Source organism: Chamaea fasciata, unplaced genomic scaffold (genome assembly GCF_029207755.1).
Source record: "Chamaea fasciata isolate MVZ Bird 193981 ecotype frontalis unplaced genomic scaffold, bChaFas1.0.hap1 SCAF_8, whole genome shotgun sequence".
In the NCBI taxonomy this organism is placed as follows: Eukaryota; Metazoa; Chordata; class Aves; order Passeriformes; family Sylviidae; genus Chamaea; species Chamaea fasciata.
The window spans coordinates 15,772,820-15,793,365 of NW_027094093.1; the positions used below are offsets into that span (position 1 = coordinate 15,772,820).

Sequence of the window (20,546 nt, forward strand, 5' to 3'; positions counted from 1 at the left end):
GTTAACGTTTCTTTTTTATTTGTGAAATGAACACAATTGCTGGACAAAAGAGAACTTTCACATTTCATGTGTATATTATATTTCTTGTATAAAGCATAAGAAATACATTTGAGCTGTTTTATAACAGAAAGTAGAACCGTTCCTAAGGAAATAGATCAGTTTTGCCTAAATCTTGTCACAGCATTTTTTCTAAGAAAAAATGTCTAATTTTTTTTCTGTATTTGACAGAATTTATTTCTGCAATCTTTCATGTACTGTTTCCAGTCAAAAACATTTTCATAGAAAATAAATTTATATTGCAGAAAAAAGTAAGATTTCTATCTTGTTAAGGCACACAGCTAAAAATACTTCAGTGGCATCTTGTGTTGTATGTTTAAATTGTTGGATTTTTGCCCAATGCATGTCTCATTTTCAAAATGATGTGTGCATTTTGGCAGTGTGTTAAATCCACAAAAACTTAATTTGAAAGAATGTTTTCTAAAGAGAATTCTGCTAATTCTTACACTTCTTTGATAGCTCTCTGTGCACATTAATGAAAAAAATCTATACTCCATAATGGTTTAATTTTACAAGCTTATTTAATACATCTGCAGTAATACTTCCCTTAACATGTTATGGGTTTAATAGCAAATATTTTATTAACCCATAACATTTGAGATATTCTGGTCTAGTCAAAAAGTTTGTTAATGACACCTTTAATAAATGGAAATAAATTAATACACGTGAAAACATGTAACATCTATTCTGTAGCATCCTGTGCAAGCAGTCCAGTGTTTTACTTTAGAGTATCTGTAACAGCATGGGTTTTTTATACCTTCTGCCAGATCACTTGAATTTGCTAATTTGTGATGTGTTTTCCTTGCCATCTTGTGTGTGATTTTATAGACCTAAACGTGTATATTTGCCATTTTTTCTTTTCTAGAAGTTTAAATTCACCTGCAATCTCACCTTATGCCAGTCTGCTCCATAGGCTTATCCTCCTGCCCTTTATTTATGTATTTCACTGTATTTTTTACAAGGGGAAGAAGTTAAAATACTCCATAGTATTCAAAATGAGGGTGTTCCAGGACAGTGCCATAAGAGTTTTGGGGCTGGTCAGTTCTCAGTTGCTGTAGAGCTGAGTGACACTGGGTGGTCTGGGCTTGCTTTCCTCAGCAGTAACAGCTGATTGTAGACCCTGCACAGTAAAGGAGTGACTTGTGCCTCTTGTCTGTAATTAATACTGGAGCTCTAGGTTGTGATTGGAACCGCAGTTTTGACTGAAAGACTTCAAGAAGTGGAGGTCCTGTGATTTTCTTCATTGTTCTGTTCAGTTCTTAATCCTTGATACTTAAAACCAGGGTTGAAACACCTTGGCTCGGGGGATGAGTGGTAGAGGAATCTTGCAGACTTGGCTGTGCATCAGCTATTTGTAGGAAGGAATTTGTGATGACCTGCTCTGATATTGCATGCTTAAAATTTAGCTTTCAAATGTGGTTGTAACATCCCCATCCATAGATACAGCAAGAGAGGCTGCATCCCCTTTCTAGGAGTGCCTGGCCAAGTTCCTGAATTTCCTCACAGTGGTGGTGTGAGGTGTTAGAGAGATGAGCTGCTGACGCACCCAGCAAATTCCTGTTGGTGTAGGAATAAATCTTGAGTGAAGCATTTGTGGTATGGGTAAGAACTGTAATTCTGCTCTCTAACTATATTTGGAGCAAGGTCTCTTAAGTGTGGCATATGCTCAAGTCTAAAGCGTGGTTTTTGGGGGGGAGAAATAAAATCTACCACTGTTTAGGCCACATTGTTACATAAATCATCAAAATACAACTTCACAGTATGAAGCCAGATAAATTTTGAGGAAAAAAAACTTTGTTTAAAATACATTTAAATTACCTTTAACAGATTGTGCTTTCTAAAGCAGTTTTAGTTGCTGTTTAAGCAACATTGCAGTCTTCAGATAGTAGATGGATAGTTCATCCCCAGTTCTGCATAGGAATGGAGGCATGCCTACAATAATGTTTTTCTGCTGGTGTTATGTTAAATGAATTTTATAGTCGGATCACGTACATGCTGAAAATCAAATTCAGATTTTGAATATTACTGGTAGTACTAACTAGATGTCAATGGTACATTATTTTAATCTAGGAGCATAGTGTTCTCTAATTTACTTGAGGCTCTAGTAACATAACTCTTCTTAACTTTTAAGTGCAGGGTGTACTCTAAAATAGCTTAGTGCATGACAGACTCCCAAAAAATACATGAGCTAGGGTGGGTACTTTGAGCTCCGGTAGCAATTTAAATGCCTGCCTGCTATTACGTTGGTACAGTTTTATGAATATGCAAGAAAACCGTAGCTTATCCTCATCCATCGTTCTTGAACTACTTTGAATTGTCTTTCACTGCTGAGAAAAGCATAAGGCTAATTTTCTCAGACAATCTAAAAGAGCAGGACTCTATTATTACATAAGCAGAGAATTTACTCCAGTTACTCTAATAACATACAGAGACTAGGGAGACCTGTCCGTCAGTTTATTTTCAGTAAGATTAAGTATCTTTTTAAAGATGTTTTAAATTTTTCAAAATACTTTTCAAAGAAACGGTGAAATCAAAATGCATACTATAGGGGGTATTAAAACTACACAAAAAAAATGAATTGTAGGTCAAAAGAGGCAGGAGCAGAATACAACTTTATAAAACTGGAAAATCTTTAGGTCAGTTCAGAGATGTTCTCCTTTTTAGGTTTTCCTCAAGTCTGTAATTTGGCTGAGACTAGTTAGGGATTTTCTTTTCTTGTCTACTCATGAGTGTCATCAAGCATTTTCCTTTCCTTTCCTTAGACAAAAAAGGAGGAGAGGATGCAGCTTAAAACCTTTGCATTGCTGGCCCATAAATAGTTTGTTAGGCCATCAAACAGACAAGTCATTAAGAAAATGAACTGCTACATTTTGACTATTCAAGCTATGTCCATTCTGAGGATTTTTTTCCCATTATTTTGTAAAATAAGGAGGCACCAAAATCTTTTCTGAGGGAGAAAATAAGGTGCAACATTCCTTAGGATGGTGAAAGAAAGAGCAAGGATGTGTAAGAGGATGTAAAACTCCGTGAGGGAATTTATTTCTGGTGTCAGGGTGCCCATGACAGGGAAGAAGTGAGGTCAAAGCTGTTCTTGCTGGCACAGGTGTCTGGGTGCAGTGCTGGTAGTTTTTCACTTGGTGACTGATATTGCTCCTTAATTACTTAACCAAAACTGTTCTTAACTAAATCACTCTCCCTTGAAAATTGGTGGTCCCTTTGGTTTCTTTCAATGTCTTACCTATTGCTTTTGAGACACTTTACGCTCTTTTCACAAATCTCTTGTGAAATTTCACATTCTGGGGGTTTTTGTATCATAAAAAGCTGTGTAAAATTCCTTTGTTGCTGCCTTACCTGGAATTTGGTATTACTTGAAGAAGATTCCTTGTATTTTCAAGACCCCATGAATGAGCTGACGCTATCCCATAAAGACTGAAAATTTTCAGCACTTTTTTTTTTTGCCCTGGAATAATACTTAAGCTAATTGGAGAAATATTCATTGATTTTAAAGGGAGAGGAGTAAGATGTTTGATGTAGTCACTTACAGATGCTGCTACTGTGTTGCCTGTATTTGTTTTGCTCAGTACTCTCGTTAGGCTTTTCTTCATTTTCTCCTCAGTCCCTTTTGAACTTCATTCTTTATCACATGCAGTGTTAGCCATTTAGAAAAGAATAATGCCACAAATACATCAAAAATTTACTATATATCACTTGCATAATGCATCAAAAAATAATCTTTAAAGGATGACTTGGCTGAAGGAACAGTGTGTGTCCACACCTACTGTAAAGAACAAGTGTGCAGCGTGCTGCTTGCCTTCTCCTTACCTCAGAATAATGAGTTACAGGACAATTGCAAATTTAATGAGGTTAATCAATCTTCCATTTGTTAACATTTCTTTTTGATTGCCTTCTTTTTGCACTGCCTTTGTTATGAAGTAGCATTGGTAGAGTTTTACAGGTTTCTGAATTTAGATAAAGAGGTTTTGTGTCTGCCAATGTGCCCTCAGAGGAGCCACAGTGGCGTTAAGTAACAGCAGAAATGACGAGGGATCAACACCCAGGAGAGAACTGCATCCCATAGTCCTCTCTGTGCATTGAAAGGAACAAACCTAACCCCCAACATGCATGTAGGGAATGCCAAGAGTTGGCATTTTCTTACTACACAATCAGCCTGAGTCTTTTGACCGTGGAGAGAGGTGTGCATTGCTCAGCTGGTTTATCCACCGCTTCCCCCCTGAGCAGGGCTGTTACAAGAGGTGAATCCTACTGCCTTTCCCCAGCACTGCAAGGTGCAGCGCTGGGTGTGTTAGGCTGCTGTGCGTTTTGCTGATTGTTGCTCTACTAACATTTCAAGCAAGGTAAGCAGGAGGTCTGCTCAGCTGTTCTGCACACTGGGCATTCACAAGAGCTGCTTGAACCATGTGTCTCGTCTGCCATGGCTGCCTTAGGGGGCATAAGCCAAGAGAACCCCTCAGCCTACAGTGGCTGTAGAGAGAGCCCAGAGGGAATAACTTCATTACACCAAAGTTAGCTTTTACAAATACTTTCCTCCTTCGTCCTCTTCCTGGTTTTCAGTTATAAGTGAATGTCTTTATGTGAAATTGTGAAGTGTCCCAGTTTTTCATTTGATAAATCAGAAAAAAATGGAAAAAATAATGTAGTCCAGCAGTGTTGAAGAAGAAAGCTTCCACTGACAGGTAGCTCGCAGCAATCTTGTATTTTGCTGTTTCAGTCCTAGTGAGAAGGCCCTCCTCCCTCTCACACCACCACTCCTTACTGCTAGGAGCTTTAAACACACTTCTTCACAGAAATGCATGCCAACACATCTCTTTTAAACTGTCCTCACCTTCCCATCTCCCTCCTGAAAGAAAATATGGTCACGCCTTTCTATTCCCTTTTAAAAATGGCATTTCATGCCCCAGTTCTAGTGTCTGTATATACACGTTGAGAAGGAGGCTTAAGTAACTGATAGGGTTCAGATGGCCTTCTCGTGGTCCTGTCTGTCTGTTAACCTGTGCTCACAGACTTCAGTCTCAGAGGATATTTATGGGAGACAGGAAATTCTGTTAATGTTTGGGTTGAAATAGGAGTTTGAAAAGTTGGTGTATTAGATCGTGTTATGCTGGAGGTGCAGGCAACCTTTGTGGCTTCCCATGAGAAGGCAAGACTTAAGTGATGACTACCTGGAATGGCATGCACTCTTTTTAATGAATATGCTTCCTTTGTTCAGGCCTTGAGGTTGGATTTCTGTTCCATAGGTTCTTTGATTTGATTCACAAGGTCCCTTCTGCCATACACTTCATTATGAGTCACCAGAAATAGGACACAAAAGGGCTTAAGAAAAAATTGAAGCCAAATGGCTTACTCGATGAGTGATTGAAATGAGAAACTGAAAATACACATTTGGGGGAAAAAAGTCCCTTTACAGCTCTGTCCCTTCCTGTCCTCCCTTGTCTGCACAGAAAAAAACCTCGTTGCATCTCTTTGTAAAAGAGAGACAGTGCATCAGGCTGTTTTGATCACTGTACTTGTTTGAACCGGGAATTCTTTGAGATGTCATCCACAAGTGCTTTGCAGCCCATCATTTCCTGCAGATTGTGTGCATTTTGTGATTATGGCTGTGAGGAGAAACTGTGAGGATGGGCTCCTTGCTATGGCCATGCCGGGGAAGGACATGTCCTTTGAGGAAGGAACCTCAGGCTAAGTTCATCTCCATGCATGTGGAGTTGGTTTGTTTGTTTTATTTTTCAAAGAAATGCTTTCCTCCCACTTCATTTTTAGCTTTCTATTTACAGGGGTGCAGATGTGCTGGAGAAGTGTATTTCAGTTCTCCACATATGTATAAGCACACACACTTGCATGCAGTCTTCTATTTTCATTCTCTTGTTATGCAAGGGTTTAAAATTAGTTGTATTTGTGAATTAATATAGTTCATTGGAATAAATTTCAGCTATTTTTACACTGTAATGAGCTTTATCACCATGCTATCTGAATAGCTCACAAACACTTTTTTTCCTCTATACCCTGTTCACAGTGTAAAATATTCATAGTCTTGATGATGTGAAATCTGGCTGGGAGAAAAAATGGTGTGTGGTAAATTAATCGAGGTTCTCTGCTGATACATGGCGTGATATAGTGCCACCAAAGAGGAAAAATATCTGGATTTTGATAGTACCTTGTGACAGGCACTTCAAAAGGTGGGATTACAAAAACCAGCATTGCTGGTGTTGTATTTTGGTGTCACATTCTGAGGTTTTATACCCCTGCAATTCTACTTTCCTTTCCAGGAGTAAGTGAAGCTGAAGCTTCACTAGAACACTGCATGTTGAGATGAGGCTCTGCCTCGGGATGCCAGGAAGATGGGTGGAGCATCCTGTGGTCTGTGTGCAGTGATCACTGCTGTGCTAAAGAGCAAGGCTGGATTTAGTGCACAACATTTCTACCCAAGACTCGAGGTCTGCCTCATTTTGGTTTCACATATAATCTAAAACTTCTCTGTTTCACAGTATTTATAGGAAGGCTTCATTTCCTTAATTGCAGTTTCAGTGTAGTTTATAAAGAAAATACAGCATGAAGAGTCATTGTTTTTATGATCTGTATATCATGCACTAGTCAAGGAGAGTGAGCTTCAAGGTTAGTTGCGTGGCAGTTGTCATCAGTCTGTGAGACTCTCATTTTGAATGACAGTTTAATTTGCATCTTAACCCTGGTGTTGGCTTTCACTTAGTCTTATTCCTTGTTCCTAAGAAGTCCAGTCTCTTCTTTTTCATGGAAGACCATTATAGTCTCTTTTCATAATCATAATTTAAAGGGGGACTAGGGAAACTCATATCTCTGGAGGGCCCCTCTCATTTTCTTAATAAGCTTTCCACTCCCCCTGATTGTTCTGAATTACATGTGAAATACTTGGTTTCTTATCAATCAGTGTTTCAGGAGAAGATTCCACAAATCTAGTCTTGTAGACTATTCTTGTGGGATTGTCAGAAAGAAAAAGGGCTGTAATATGTTTTAAATGTATGGTTTTCATTTTCATTGTATGTTTTGCAGCCCTGGTTCGTGCCTGAGATGTTTTGGTTTTCTGAAATTCTTTTCCCAGGGAATTTTCTGTAAACAGGGGACATGTTTTTGTAACTGTACTATGTTTATATTCTTTCCCTAGGAGGGACTTCTTGATGTCCCTCTGGTCTGACCAATGTGATTGAAGAGGTTTGGCTTTGTTTCACCAATCGAATTGGTCTGTGTAGAATAGTATAAAAGGGAGACACATCCCAAAAATAAAGGAGTCATTTTCAGCTTTCTGAAGTCAGAGTCTTGTGTCATTATGGTGTAAAACAGCGTCGTATGTTTCTCCTGTTAAAAGATAGAAGTGCTCATTTTCTCTTCTATATAATATTCGTTATTGCCCGTGCTCAGGGCCAAGTGCTTTTCTATTCATCCCTTCTGTAAACACTTCTTCAGCATTTCACTTTGGAGGAAAAGCCTTCACAGCCTATAATCATATTTATTGCCTCTTCTTTCTCCCTCACACTTTTCTCTGTGATTCTAAACCATTCTCTGGGGCCATCAAACACAGCATTCCTGTTGATGGGACCATACCACTAATTTTCAAAATGTCATTTTATTTTCTGTTTTGTTTTGTGTTTGTTGGATTGTTTTTCCGTTTCCTTATGCTTTGGAACAGTCTGTGTGTTTGCTTCTTGGCAGCCACTGAGCTGTCCACAGTGATGCTCTGGTGTTTCTTCTAAAACTTGTACACCAAACTTGTATGAATAATTCACAAGATTTCTTCTAGTGTCCACTACTCTGTTCTTGTCAACAAAGACTTTCAGCTGTCAACATTTTGTACTTGCAATTAATTCAAGTTCTTTAGTTTTCTGTTCACTTTTATTTCAAGTAAGCTGAATGACAGCTTGCTGCACTATACAGTGGTAGAACATGGGTTTGGGACTGTTTCACTGTTAACCTTTTGCCACACAGAATATTGACCATGTCTATGTAAGCTGTCTAGCACCATGTCCCAAATCATTGATCTCTTACCTCACAACTGGCTGCTTTTTTAATAGCCTCTTGTGCAGGACTTATTATAGGCTTTTTGAAAGTCCAGACAAATCAGATTATTCCAAGTAAAGTCCTATAATTTTAATTGCATTTAAGTTAATACATTTACTTTTCACTGAATATCTATCACATATCTTAAAATTAGGTCAATCAGTTCCCTAAAGACCCTTGATATATAATTTAAAGGATTAAATTGCTGAAGAAAAGATGAAAATCTTTCCAAGAGGATAATTCAAGGACTTTAGTTCAAATATATTTAAAAATGTATTTAAAGGGAGAGGAAATGAGTAAGATAAAGAGACTGGGTGTGAAAAATGTTGTGAGTCCAGGTGGTTGAGCAGCTTCATTTGAAATTACTTGAGGAACAGCTTGAGTTTTATTTGTTTCATGCCAAGGACCAAAAAAACCCAGTGAAATAAAATATTTTACCTATTGAAAACTATCTCAATCTCTTGAACTGCTTAGCTCAATCACAAGTAGACATTACAGAGCTGCTGTGTCCCCTGACTTGCTGCAGCAGGTGACAAAAGCAGGAGGAAGTGTGAAGACAGCATCACTCCCTGTGGATTTATCAGTCCATGTGTTACCTCGGACGCCAAGACGGAGAGCCTGGCACATGGAGAATGTCACACGCACAAAGGCTGGAGAGTGAGGCAGAGGACAGCCCACCCCGTCTCCTTCGCCTGCCCTCTGCCTTCTGTCGTGCACGCTGGGGCAGCCCCTCCCTGTGCCCTCCGGCCCGATGGCAGCGATGGCAGGGCCGGGGCACCGAGGGAAGCTGCTGCTGGGAAGAAGGGCCGTGTCCCAGAAACAGCCTGATGCTGGAGGTGAGTGTCCTCCTCAGGTCCTACCTGGAGGCCCGGGGAGGCTGACACAAGCTCAGTACAGGCACAGGAAACAATCTCCTCGCTGTCTTCCTTATTGGAGACAGAGCTGCATAGAACGTGCTCTCTTCGGGTTACACATACACTTTTCAAGCACACAGAGGAGCTTAGAGCTGGATAGCCAGGGTTGGCTTCGCCTCCTTGGTTTGGCTTCTCTCTGTTCTGCAGAGCCTTCACTCCCTTCTCCGCTCAGAATGGAGACCAGTGAGTGACAAAGCTGCAGAGAGTTCCCGTGAAATTTTTTTCTTGCCCGTTTAGAGTCCCTCATTCTACTGCAAAGGGAGAATGAATGCGTGTTCTTAGAGGGAGCCCATCTCCTCCCTACAGTTGCCATCTTGAAGATTTTAAGCTCCAAAGGGAATTGGTGGAGGTTGTACGGTTTCGTAGGGTGATGGCTGGCAGAGGAGACAAGCTTGTCATACATCATTTCCTTTGCGGAGACACAGCAACCTGTCTCTGCCATGCAGTTGCCAGATTCCAACATATTTTCAAGAGGTGATTTCCTGTGTGTCTACTAGGAAAAAAAAGAAAATTTGTCCCTAATGAGCTAAAAATTGTGAGAGATAGGGACTTTGTGTAGGTGGAAATCTGAACAGTGCATCACTTAGTCTTCCTTTCATGCTGATCTCAGAATTAATTCATTTGTTTCTGTGGTTCTTTCCAGCAGGGATTTCTTGTTATAAAAAGGTGAGACTACCTACTGTCTTGATTCTTTCCTACTTGTCCATGCTGTGCAAATGTAAAAAAAAAAAAAAAAAAAAAAATTAAAAATCCTACTCCTTAATATACCTGCATCGTTTAGTATAAGAAAGGTTGTTTTTCACTTCTGCTGAATGCTGCTATAGCCTTCTGCTGATGTCCTGATTCACTCAGTCTTTCATTTCACCTTTAACAATGAAGTTGGAGGGAAGAGGGAAAGATTGAATGCACATGAACCATTTGGTAGAAGATCCTCTAGGTTAATAGCTCATTACCTTAACTCATTCAAATTCCATCCAATTCATTTCTCAACATAATTACAGAGTGGAACAACTTTGATAAAACCTCCCTAATATATAAAGTGCATTTGTTGTTGTGTAGATAAATGTGCATCTGCACACTGAAGCATTTTCTTATCTATGTGGAATGCAGGGTATTCATTAGTGTTCCCCTTGGAGCTTCCATCAAACGGACATGGTTAGCGCTCAGGGGGAATTCCCTTCCCCCTTTTGGCACAGGCAGCAAATCTGCTACCAAAATCTGCACATCCTCCAAAACCTATACTAAACCTTGAACAGCCCCCAGAGATCCCTCTGCCTTGTTGTTTTCCGTGGGACTGCTGCTCTATTTCCTTACAGCCTGTCATTGGCACTCACAACACCCAGGAGACAAACTTGTCCTGCAGCCAACAGAGGCTTCATGAAGAAGAGACCTCCTGATGCATTTTTTGCTAGTTCTGAGGAAGCACAGAGCCTGGCACGGCTGTAAAGCCTCAGCCCTGCCTGCCCTGCAGAGATTCTGACCTCAAGGGTGACTCAGGCCCATCTCCCACGGTCTTGGAAAAGGTTTCACAGAGCCACATTCCCTCTGCTCCCAGGAAGCTGTTGCTCTCTGAGGAGCTTGGTGTGGTAGAAAACCCACTGGTATAAGGCTAGGTGCAGATTCTTTTTTGCAACTGTGGCCTAAGAATTTTCTCCTGAGATCTGAGAGCTTCCTGTTCTGCTTTCTTTTGCCAGAGCTGAAGTTACTCTTTTTCTGTACATGCTACGCCTCCTCAGAGGGAGAAGGCAGATCTCATGGTAGTGCACTTTTTACATTGCACATGAGGTTTGATTTGCTTCTCTGTGGTTACACCAGATGCAATTTTGTTTGCAGGATACTATTTTAGTGACTGTTCTTTTTCTGGGACTGTGTAATCATATAGAGGCAGCTTTTGATCTGTTTAGTATATAATTAAGCTCTATCTATTGCTGTCTTCTTTTGACAGAATGGCAAGAAAACTAATGAATGAAAATGTGCTGGGGAAAAAAAAAAGCTTTTTCAGCTGAATTATAAACCCTAGGAAAATCAGAGGTAGAAATGAAGTTTTGATATAATCTCTATTATTCTTCTCCTAAAATCTTAATGTAGAGTAACCATCCATGCAATCTAAGGAAAGAATAAATATTTAAAAGTTGTTGTGGGTCTCAGTGGCAAACACAGTAATTCTAGGGCTGTAATTTTTTAAAGCTGTGGAGTTGTATGTTTAATAAGCATCTATTTAATTATACATTGTGCTGGGTCCTTAAAATGTATAAAATATATATTACAGAGCTGCTTATTAAAATTAATCTTTAAAATGAGCAAACAGTTAAGTTGGGGAATTTAAGTTTCCCAAAGTTACTTTACTGTGTTACCTGTCACCTACAATTTAGTAATCACAAGATTACTCTTTAACCAATAGAACAACTCTGTCTCAACACTATGCATGAAAACCCTGTGTGTTTAAAAAATGGTATATCCACATAATATATCCATCCCTCCTACTAGTTTAGCAGAAGTAACTTCCTTCAGCTCAAATGAATATGTGTATGCAGGCATAACACTCCACTGAAAGTAAGAAATCAGAATGATCTAAATCTTGTGTGCTGTTTGTTTCTCTTCCTGTGCTGTTCCAATGGCACAGGCCTGTCTAGGTGTCCAATTACTGTGCCTGTAGACTGATTCATGTGACTCATCCAGTGTGTCAAGAGGCATCCACCCTATTGATGCAATTTCTCACACTTCTGCTGAAATTAAACAAGCACAGCTGCAACTTGTCCTTTAAATATTCTTTTAACTGGTCTCCATTCAGGTTTTATAACTACTTCAGTTGGTCTATATTTTGCCCTGTATTTTTTTCTGAGTTAGCTTTTGACAGAAAATGGGGAAAAAAGTTTTAGTATGGAAAAGGAAATGATTCCATATGATAGGGAAGTTTTGATATGCTGTCTCTCTGCTGCTGGAGGGAAAAAAATCAAACCAATAAACCTGTAGTCAAACCCTTATAAATTTTCAGAACTGATAGCCTAGCCCACACTGTCCAATACCACAGGTATTGCTAGTACAAGCCTTTAGTGTAGAGCTGACATGTATACATTTATCCTTTTACGTAAATGCTCTTGTGCTGCCCTCCTACACTGAAACATGCTGCAGTACCAGCAGAAAGCGCATAACAGATGTGTCTGCTTTCAGGCATGGCATGCTGTACCACCTCAGTGAGGCAGCTAGCTCGTGTCACCTGGCTGGCCAGACTTGCACTAGTCTTGTTTAAGACAGAGCTGAAGTTGGAGCCAAATCCTATTCTTGTTGTCACTAGGGTAATTCCCCTTGGGGATTAATTAGAAGGGCTATTATTTATTTTATAATTCTGGATGATGCATTGAGATTTCATACTGAATAGCATTAATTCAAGTACTTGCAATCAAGGACACAATGCATTTTTATGATGCTTTGTTTGATTCTCATTGTTCAGAGAAGGTCTTGAAGCTGTTCTAAAGTGCCTTCCACCACTATCCTTTTTATTTGACTCCATACTAACTTCTACAAGGTAAGCTTTGGCTATGTAAAGAATGAAAGATTATAGTTATCCTTGGTACCTTTTTCAATCCACAGCCCAAGATAGAAGATGACTAGTTTCCCATGTGATCTAAACCACTAGCACTTATATTGGATTTCGTACTTCATAGTTTTCCATCAGGGGAAAAGTGCCAAAATTATGCTGCATATGCTTGGCTTCTTGTTTGTCCTTGAAGTGGCAAATCTCTGGGAGAAGGGACTGTCCTTAAGCAAAAAATGATCTTTTCAAATCCGATTTTCTTGGAATTGTAGGTTGTTGCACCATTATTATATAAATATAAAAATTTTCACTATACAAGGGTCCTTGCTTTTTATTCAGTGACACCAAAATAACAAATGCATTAGTTCAAATGCCTTATACTACCCTTCTCACAGCTCCTTATCTCCTATGGTATGCAGGATATTTTATATTCCATATAATACTGCTGTGCAGTATTATTTTATAAAACAGATGGGAACTCAGGAGGTGACTCTGATCTTTCACCTGCACTTTAAAGAGATACTGCATAGTTCTTATCTGGAAACTCCTGGTGATTTTTAATGGACTCAGGTTTAGGAACACTGAGGAAAGGAAATATTCTAATTGGTTTTGTTTTTCAGCTGAAGAACAGTTTGTTTCTATGTTAAATGAAGTAGTGAAAACAAATAGCATGCCATCTGGCTAGCCTACCTGGGTACTTTACCAGGAGATTTTCACATGTTCTCTTCACCAGTTTTCAACTTCTTAAGTCCTGTGTTACTGACGCACTTTCTTTACACAGTTGTTCTTTCCTGTTTAGGAATTATCTTGTTCCTTGAACTGAATTAGAATTTTAAAAATCATACACTCTTTTGCAAAGATTTCCCCTGTCTGTTGTTTGAATTATTTATCCTCTAAATTAAAAAATCTCTAGTGTTTCCAGCCTTCACAGTAAATTGGCTATACAGAGGAATAGTCCTCCATGTTATCTGTGAAGCTGATATTCTCAGGGGGCAGGATAGCATTGATGTACCAGAGAGATCTCGTTCTTGGAACAGATTGTGACTGAAAGGAAGGGTTTAGCAGCTTTTCTAGTGCTTGGAAAGATGTCATATGTTTTTCTTTAGATCACTTTTTTTCTGCTTCAGTTTCTCAAAGCAAGAACATCCTGCAAAAAATAAAAACATTGAACATAGCTGGGAAAGGAATGAAGTACAGACAAAATTCATTTCATAAAACCAAAATATTTATTGCTGACTGCAACTTTTAATACTGTTTTTTGTTAGTACGAAACAAACATATGCTCACAAATATCTTTGAAAATAACTGTGAGCATATAAATGACAACAAATTTGTGAAGAAGCATTCATATGTGTTTCTGGTTCATCAGTTGGTTATTTATGATGAAGGTGCACATACAACTCTAATCACAACTTACAGATGTGGTTCTCTGAGCATGACGTAGATAATAAAGAGAATTCCTTGTGCCAACCACCTTAGAATCTAAATCCAAGTAATTGCTCTCAACATGCAATCAGGAAATAGAAATGCTATCATGGGAATTAGCTGATCTGTCACACAGTACAAATAGCATAGCTATGTAAGATTGAATGGTAGGCAGATATTTATATAAGTATACTTTATGAACTAACTTATCAAATAATCTGGAATAATGAAAATAATTTGTAGGCACCCTTCCCATCTGATACTGAGCATTCTAAATATAGCCAGCAGACGCAAGTTTAAACAAAGGGATAAATTTGAGCCATTAAGAAGTCAAGTGGGACAGTTAAACACGCTTTAAAAACCCCAGGAAATTGGAAATCTGTGGACAAAAATAAAGAGCAGTAAAAAGTTAATAGCAAATTTCAAAAAGCATCTCAAGTAACTCCATCAAATATAGATGCAAGGTAAAAAAAAAAAAGAACAAAAAAACCAAATCACTGTCCTCCTTAAAAAATAAAGAAAGTCTGGTTAGCAAGTAGCAGGCTGGCTAAATAGTTGCTTTGTCTGTTTATACAGGGGAGGCAGATGGAGATCTGCTAAATCTGTGATTGTTTCCCCAGAGGCAGTAGCAGGGAAGCTGGAAAATGTACAGGCATATAAGATATCTGGTTATAAAATGTCAGATTTCCTTGGAGGAACCAAAACTCAAGACATGCATACAGATGTGAATTTTAAATTGAGTAAAGGAATCTATGAAGTTTCAAAAGTCTTTAAAAAATACTTGATCCAGAAACAACTCTTTATTGTAAAAAACAAACCAAAATCCCCCAATGAGTAGGTAACAAACAAGGAATTGCATGCCAGTGGGAAAAACTCTAACAAAGTCCTTTGAAGAAAGGTTATGAGCAAATACCAATATCTCAGTTTGGTAAAGGACTGGGACATGGATTCAGGCACAGATCTTAATTCAGTCATCATTTCTTCACCATACTTTTTCCATGCATAAAAGTAAGTGGTTAGAATTTTATCTGTGTTTTAATAAAATTCTGCTTATGAGGCCTTAATTTTGAAGACTGTGGAAATGAGTGGATATCTTCAGGAAAAAAACCACAAAAACAAACACCTCTCAAGTTCCTTCTTCTCATGTACATGGTGACAAGGCTCTTACTGTCTTAGAATGGGTAGAGTATAGAGCAAACACAGAAGGCTGCCCATACTCACTTAAAAGCCTATATGACTTTAGAGAATCTGGGGCAACCGCTCGGGGAAAGAAGATGTGTTGAGGTAACCATTTAGAAACATCTCTCATTATAAAAAGCATTGGTACTTAATGGAGGGGAAATATTGAAATTACTGTACCTGCGGTTTCTGTGTCTACATCTGGTCTCCCAATTTCTGAAGTATCTTTTACACTTCTCAGCAAAGCTAACATTTAATAGGTTACCACTGGAGAAGCCAGTTGAAAAGTAGTCCTGGAACTTGTGTAACATGACTTGAAAGTATTTATTCTTGTTATTCCTTGCATAATTTGCCATATGGGATCACCAAAAAGGTAAATCAACATCTAGAGCATAAGGATACTCTTTTAATATTTTGTGTAGACAATAAACAAACAAACAAAAACTCTGTAGTCATACCTCAAATGTCCTGTGGTGCTTAGCGGCAGCTTATTTTTGAAATGGATGATAGTAAAACGTTACTGAACCTTAATTCTCAAAAAAGGTATAACAGTCAAACAAAAGGGAAGATTTCCTCAAAATAAGTGGCAGGCCTTTCATATATGTAAAATACAGCTTAGTGTGGAGAACACAGCAGTTTCCTTGTTTGCTGGGGTAGAGAAATATTTACATGGATTTCTGGCACTCTGTCTCTTACAGGGTGAGTCATGAATACGAGGGTTGCTTGAGGCCTCCCAGTGGTGACCTCTCCTCATAAAATGATATCAAATGTGACCCAGATGTAATATTACTGTTGCCTTTTGTAGAAAATATTTCCAGCTCTTGGGACGTCCTGAATTGATGTTGGGTTGTAGGCATCCCTAAGAGGTTTGTTTGCATGCACCATTCTGCATAGATCTATTCCTTTCGGTGACAGACTTGTGTCACATTAAACCCATGTTCAGTGACAGATGTTTTAGAAAAGCCATCCAAGTTTGTTTTGGTAGAGCCATATTTAAAGTTCTGAAATAAACAAAGTGATAAAATGAAATTCTAATTCATACTCAGCATATCTTCTTCATACTCTGCATATTCTTACTTAGGATAAGAGCCTATCTCTGTCTGGTTTTATATATTGGTTTATGCAGATTTCCAGTAGAAATGCATCCAACAGCAGCCTCTCCTTTCCAATAGGTTCCCCTGAATTAACAGACTTGTTGTCTCTTTACGAGATCTCGCAGGCTAAATGGTCTTCCAATTGCTCACATCACTTTTGAAGTTGTTTTGATATTCTACAACTATTCTGTAATTTCATAACTTCTGGTGTGCTTTCAGCATTTATAGAGATGAAATGTGACACGTTGATAATACAGATCACAGGGCATTTAGAATTTTCCACCCTTCACACTTAAACAATTCTATAGACCACAGGATTTGATAGGGAGCTGGAGTCAAGAATGGTGCGCTGCACAGTGGAAGACAGCTGTGAAATTCATCATAAAGATGTGAACAATTGTGTGGGTTAAATTTTTCTGTTTCTGATGAGAACAGGCCTTTCAAAGACAGACCCAAGACACTTTTGTATCAAGTGTTTGAAACCATATACAATTATCACCCCCCATTACATCTCTCTGTAGGTAGCTGATGGTTAGAATTCACTGAAATATCTTTTTTCTCTTAACCATGAGCCACTGAACAGAAATGTACTTGTTCTGAAGAATGTTATGGTATTCACAGGAGTTCTTATACATTTTCATATTTACAGCAAATACGGTGCATGGTAATTTACAGACCACCTTTCTATTTGAGATTGAATAACAATCAATCTCAACAACAGCTGCTTACATAAGTAAAGTAATACTACCTGGATGTATAGTCTTGGTCCTTTACAATAGGACTTGAAAGTTGGATATGAAGAGAAAATTGCTGAGTTTTTGCCCAGTCAGAGATATTTTGAGATTTCTGAATGTGTTTTGCAGACTGTTGTGCTAGTTTACTGCAAGTTTGTCCTGAAAACGGCTAAAAGAGACAAAAGATAATAAAATATGAAGATTTTGGATATTGCTAATGTGCAATCATACATGTATGTGCCTTTGCAAGATAATAAATTTGATCAATTTATTGTCTGACTGATCCCAAACCCCCTCTGAGTATTTTTATTGTTGCTGTTTGCTGCTGAAGCAGATGTGTACATTCAAAATTCCTCTACCACTGGTCCAACATTCTCAGTTTCAGTAGTGGATTTTTTCCTACTATGTCGTCTATTCTGCTGCTGCAGATTCAGACAAACTCAGGACATCTGGGGAGAAAAAGTGTCCTGTTTTCAGCCGCTCTTTCTGTCTGTAGGAGACCAGCAAATCTTCCAAAAACACATAAGTATGCTTAAAGTTCAGATTTCTTCTGAGCAAGAAGTTTATGGTAGGTAAAACACCAGAAGAAGGGTTATATTCATGTTTTTATGGGATGATTAATTCAAACTCTAAGATTTTCCTGTCCTGAATGTTAAAAGAACTTACTGAACATAAAACTGTAAACAAGGTATGATGCAATTCTTAATAGCATTAAGTATCACCGCTCTTCTCCAAAAGCTGAAATTAAAGTTCAGCAGCAAGTTTTTCTCCAATGTTAAATGTTCTTGTTTTCCTTCCTGCAGAAGAATAACAAATTAAATACTGTAGGATTCCCCATTTGCATCACATTCTCCAGGAGCAGTGTTTGAACTATAAAAGCTAACTCAAATTATAAAACTGCTGTAAAATTTTTTATGCTTAAGTTTGTATTGATTTTGATGTTTCTACCATAATCATTATTTTTCCCTTAGGTACTTACAAAATCGGATGTTTCTAGTGTAATGTTTATGTTTAGGACACACTTCTACATTTTACAAAACAGAGCTGACAAGTGGTGGCTATTGTTTTGAAGCCCTCACAGGTGGGCTGGCAAAGGCGGAGGGCTGGAAGGCAGGCTACAGGTTTGTGTGAATTTAGGGAATGAAGAGCAAACCCCTAACTACCAGAAGCTGAAGGAGTAAGGAAAGCAGGAGCGGTTCCAGCTGGGTGTCGGGGACGGTTTCTCGCGGCAGTCGCCCCTAGGACGAGGCTGTGCTGCCCGCGGCACACCAAGTCCCGGCGGCTCCGGGGCGCACTGAGGCGACCGCGTCCAGCCGGCGCTGGGCTCGCCCGGGGCTCGCAGACCGCCGGGCTGCCGGAGAGCCGCCCCAGCCCCAGCGGGAGGCTCCGGGCCCCGCTCTCGCTGGCGGCCCCGCCGCCGCCACAGGTGCCGGGGCCGCCCCGCCCCCGGCGCGAGCGCGCAGGCTCCGCCCCCGTGCCGACCCCGGCCCCCGCCCCACCTGAGCCCACGGACTGACCGACGGATGGACAGATAGAGAGACAGAAGGACAGAGGGACGCGTCGGGAGAGCTGCAGGGCTCCGGCGGAGTTGCGCCGCGTTCGCCTCGGTCCGGCAGGAGCGGGGCTGCGCTGCCCGCCCCCCCGCCCGGCGGTGCCGCGCTGTCTCCCTCCCTCCTCCCCTGGGGGCTGCTGAGGTGAGCGGCGGCGGCGCCCGGGGTACCGGCGGGGACCTTGCTCGGGGTCACGGCGCGGGGCGAGCCGGGGATGCGCGGCCGGAGCCCCGGAGCAGCACGCCCGCTCCGCGGCCGCCGCCGAGCGAAGTTTGCCGGCCGCAGCCGCAGGTAGCGGGGTACGCGGGGTGTCCTCCTGCCCTGGCGGGGTGCGGGCTGCCGGGGGCTTATCGGCGTTTCCGCAGCATCGCTTGTTTGCTGAAAGGATAAAGCGCGTCTCTAAATAGGTCAGGGGCTTCGGCAACGCCTGGGATTTGCGTAACGATTTTCGTTACGTGGGAAAGGTGCGGGGCTCCTGTTCCCGGGCTCCGAGGCTGGACCGAGTGCTGCTTTCCTGGCACACGGAGTGACTTTTTAAAAAGAAGTAGTTGCGTGAGCACAGCTTGGATTTCTTGGTTTTTTTTATATCCCGACGACTTCGGGAAAGTTAAATTTCTTCAGCAAAGGAGGAATTAACCCACATGAAGGAGTCATCCTTGACGAGCCAGTTACGCGTGGTGAGTGTAAGTGCTTGGCATCGCGAGCCCGTGGACGGTGATGGCATGCTTAAAATGTTGAAGTTTATCTCCTGGTGACACTGTTTCAAAATATGCGGAGGATAGTTAGGTACAAGATTGTATCTTCTGCAGCTACAGGCAAGAAATGCCCTTGTTTCAGAGGAATTGTCAAAATAGTCATACATGTGTGAAGGCTTAGGTTTGTTTTCTCTCGTTTTTGACTCCTGATCAAACTTGGGGAGTCTCTTCAGGGGTTTCCTAGGTTGTGAGCTTGGCTTTAGGTCTGTGTTGTTAAGCTTGAGTGGGAAATCTGTAAGTGGAAAAGTTAGAGAAGTGTGACACTGTGAGCCCACAGAAGTTTCAATAAATCTTCCAAACGCAATTTAACTGCAGCTAAGTACTAGTTATTGGAGGAGGGAGATGATGATTTTATTTCCATAGTCTCTGCTGCTGCTTTAGTGCTGCCTTGGACAAAGTATAAAAATGAGATGCAAAAGAAGTCCTCTTGCTGTCAAGGACCTGTATGTTTTCTTATCTGAACGAAATGTAACATGAAACAGTAGCGTAAATCCCCCAAGTCACTGGGGATGCGTCTGGATGGTTGCAGGAGGTGTGGATAAGCACTGCTGCTGCAGGTCCAGGACGAGAGGCAATAGCCTCTGGTGGGATGCCAGGCTGCTGGATTCAGGGAGAACGTGCTCTTCGAGGCTTCTGCCTCTCGTGGCAGCATTGTGCTCTCCAGTGGAGGCAGCCACCCTCTGCCCGGTTACTGCAGTTCTGTAAACAAGGAAAAGGTGTCTCTTTGAGTGGTCCAGAGCTGACATTAGACTGCTGTGAATGGGTTATGCTGTTTCTCCTTTTCCAAAGAAGTAATCTTGCTACTCCTTTCAGTTCACCAAGTCAGTACACTGCTAAGGGGAAGGCACAATGTTTTTCTTCTGTTTTGTTTCCTCTATAGTTGCAAACTTTTTCTGGTGTTTGGTCTTGCCAAATGGGTTTTTTATACCTCAGACCTTTTCCACTGGATGGGAATTGGTATGCTTGTGTGAAATCTGACGGTGGAAGATAAACCAGAAGTTATGACACTGGTCACTTTAATAACTTCTTCTTTGGTGGTTTGGGTTTATTTGTTTGTTTGTTTGTTTTTGGGGTTTTTTGGTTTTTTTTCAGTTGTTTGGCTTAACAATCCATAAGGTAGCAAGAGACTAGGAAGGAAACTATCCTCTTTACAGGACATTTTCTCTAAGTAATCATGGTCTTATATTTTTTCCCCAGTGAACTATATAATGGATGTTTGATTATACCTAAAAATATTAACAAAAACCAGCAGGTGTC

The 20,546-nt window shown here is 40.4% G+C and overlaps 1 protein-coding gene across 2 annotated transcripts in view; it reads left to right on the top strand.

Annotated features, from left to right (window-relative positions):
* Nucleotides 1-18,524: 18,524 nt before the first annotated feature.
* Nucleotides 18,525-20,546, top strand: part of ZNF385B (zinc finger protein 385B) — a 154,198-nt gene continuing 152,176 nt past the window's right edge. Inside the window, exon 1 of one of the 2 annotated variants that reach the window (XM_066189826.1) lies at nucleotides 18,525-18,678. The gene's annotated coding sequence lies outside the window, so the exon portion shown is untranslated. Of the gene's footprint in view, nucleotides 18,679-19,186; nucleotides 19,212-20,546 lie in introns of those variants that run through there. The other variant, XM_066189827.1, reaches the window with a different exon arrangement.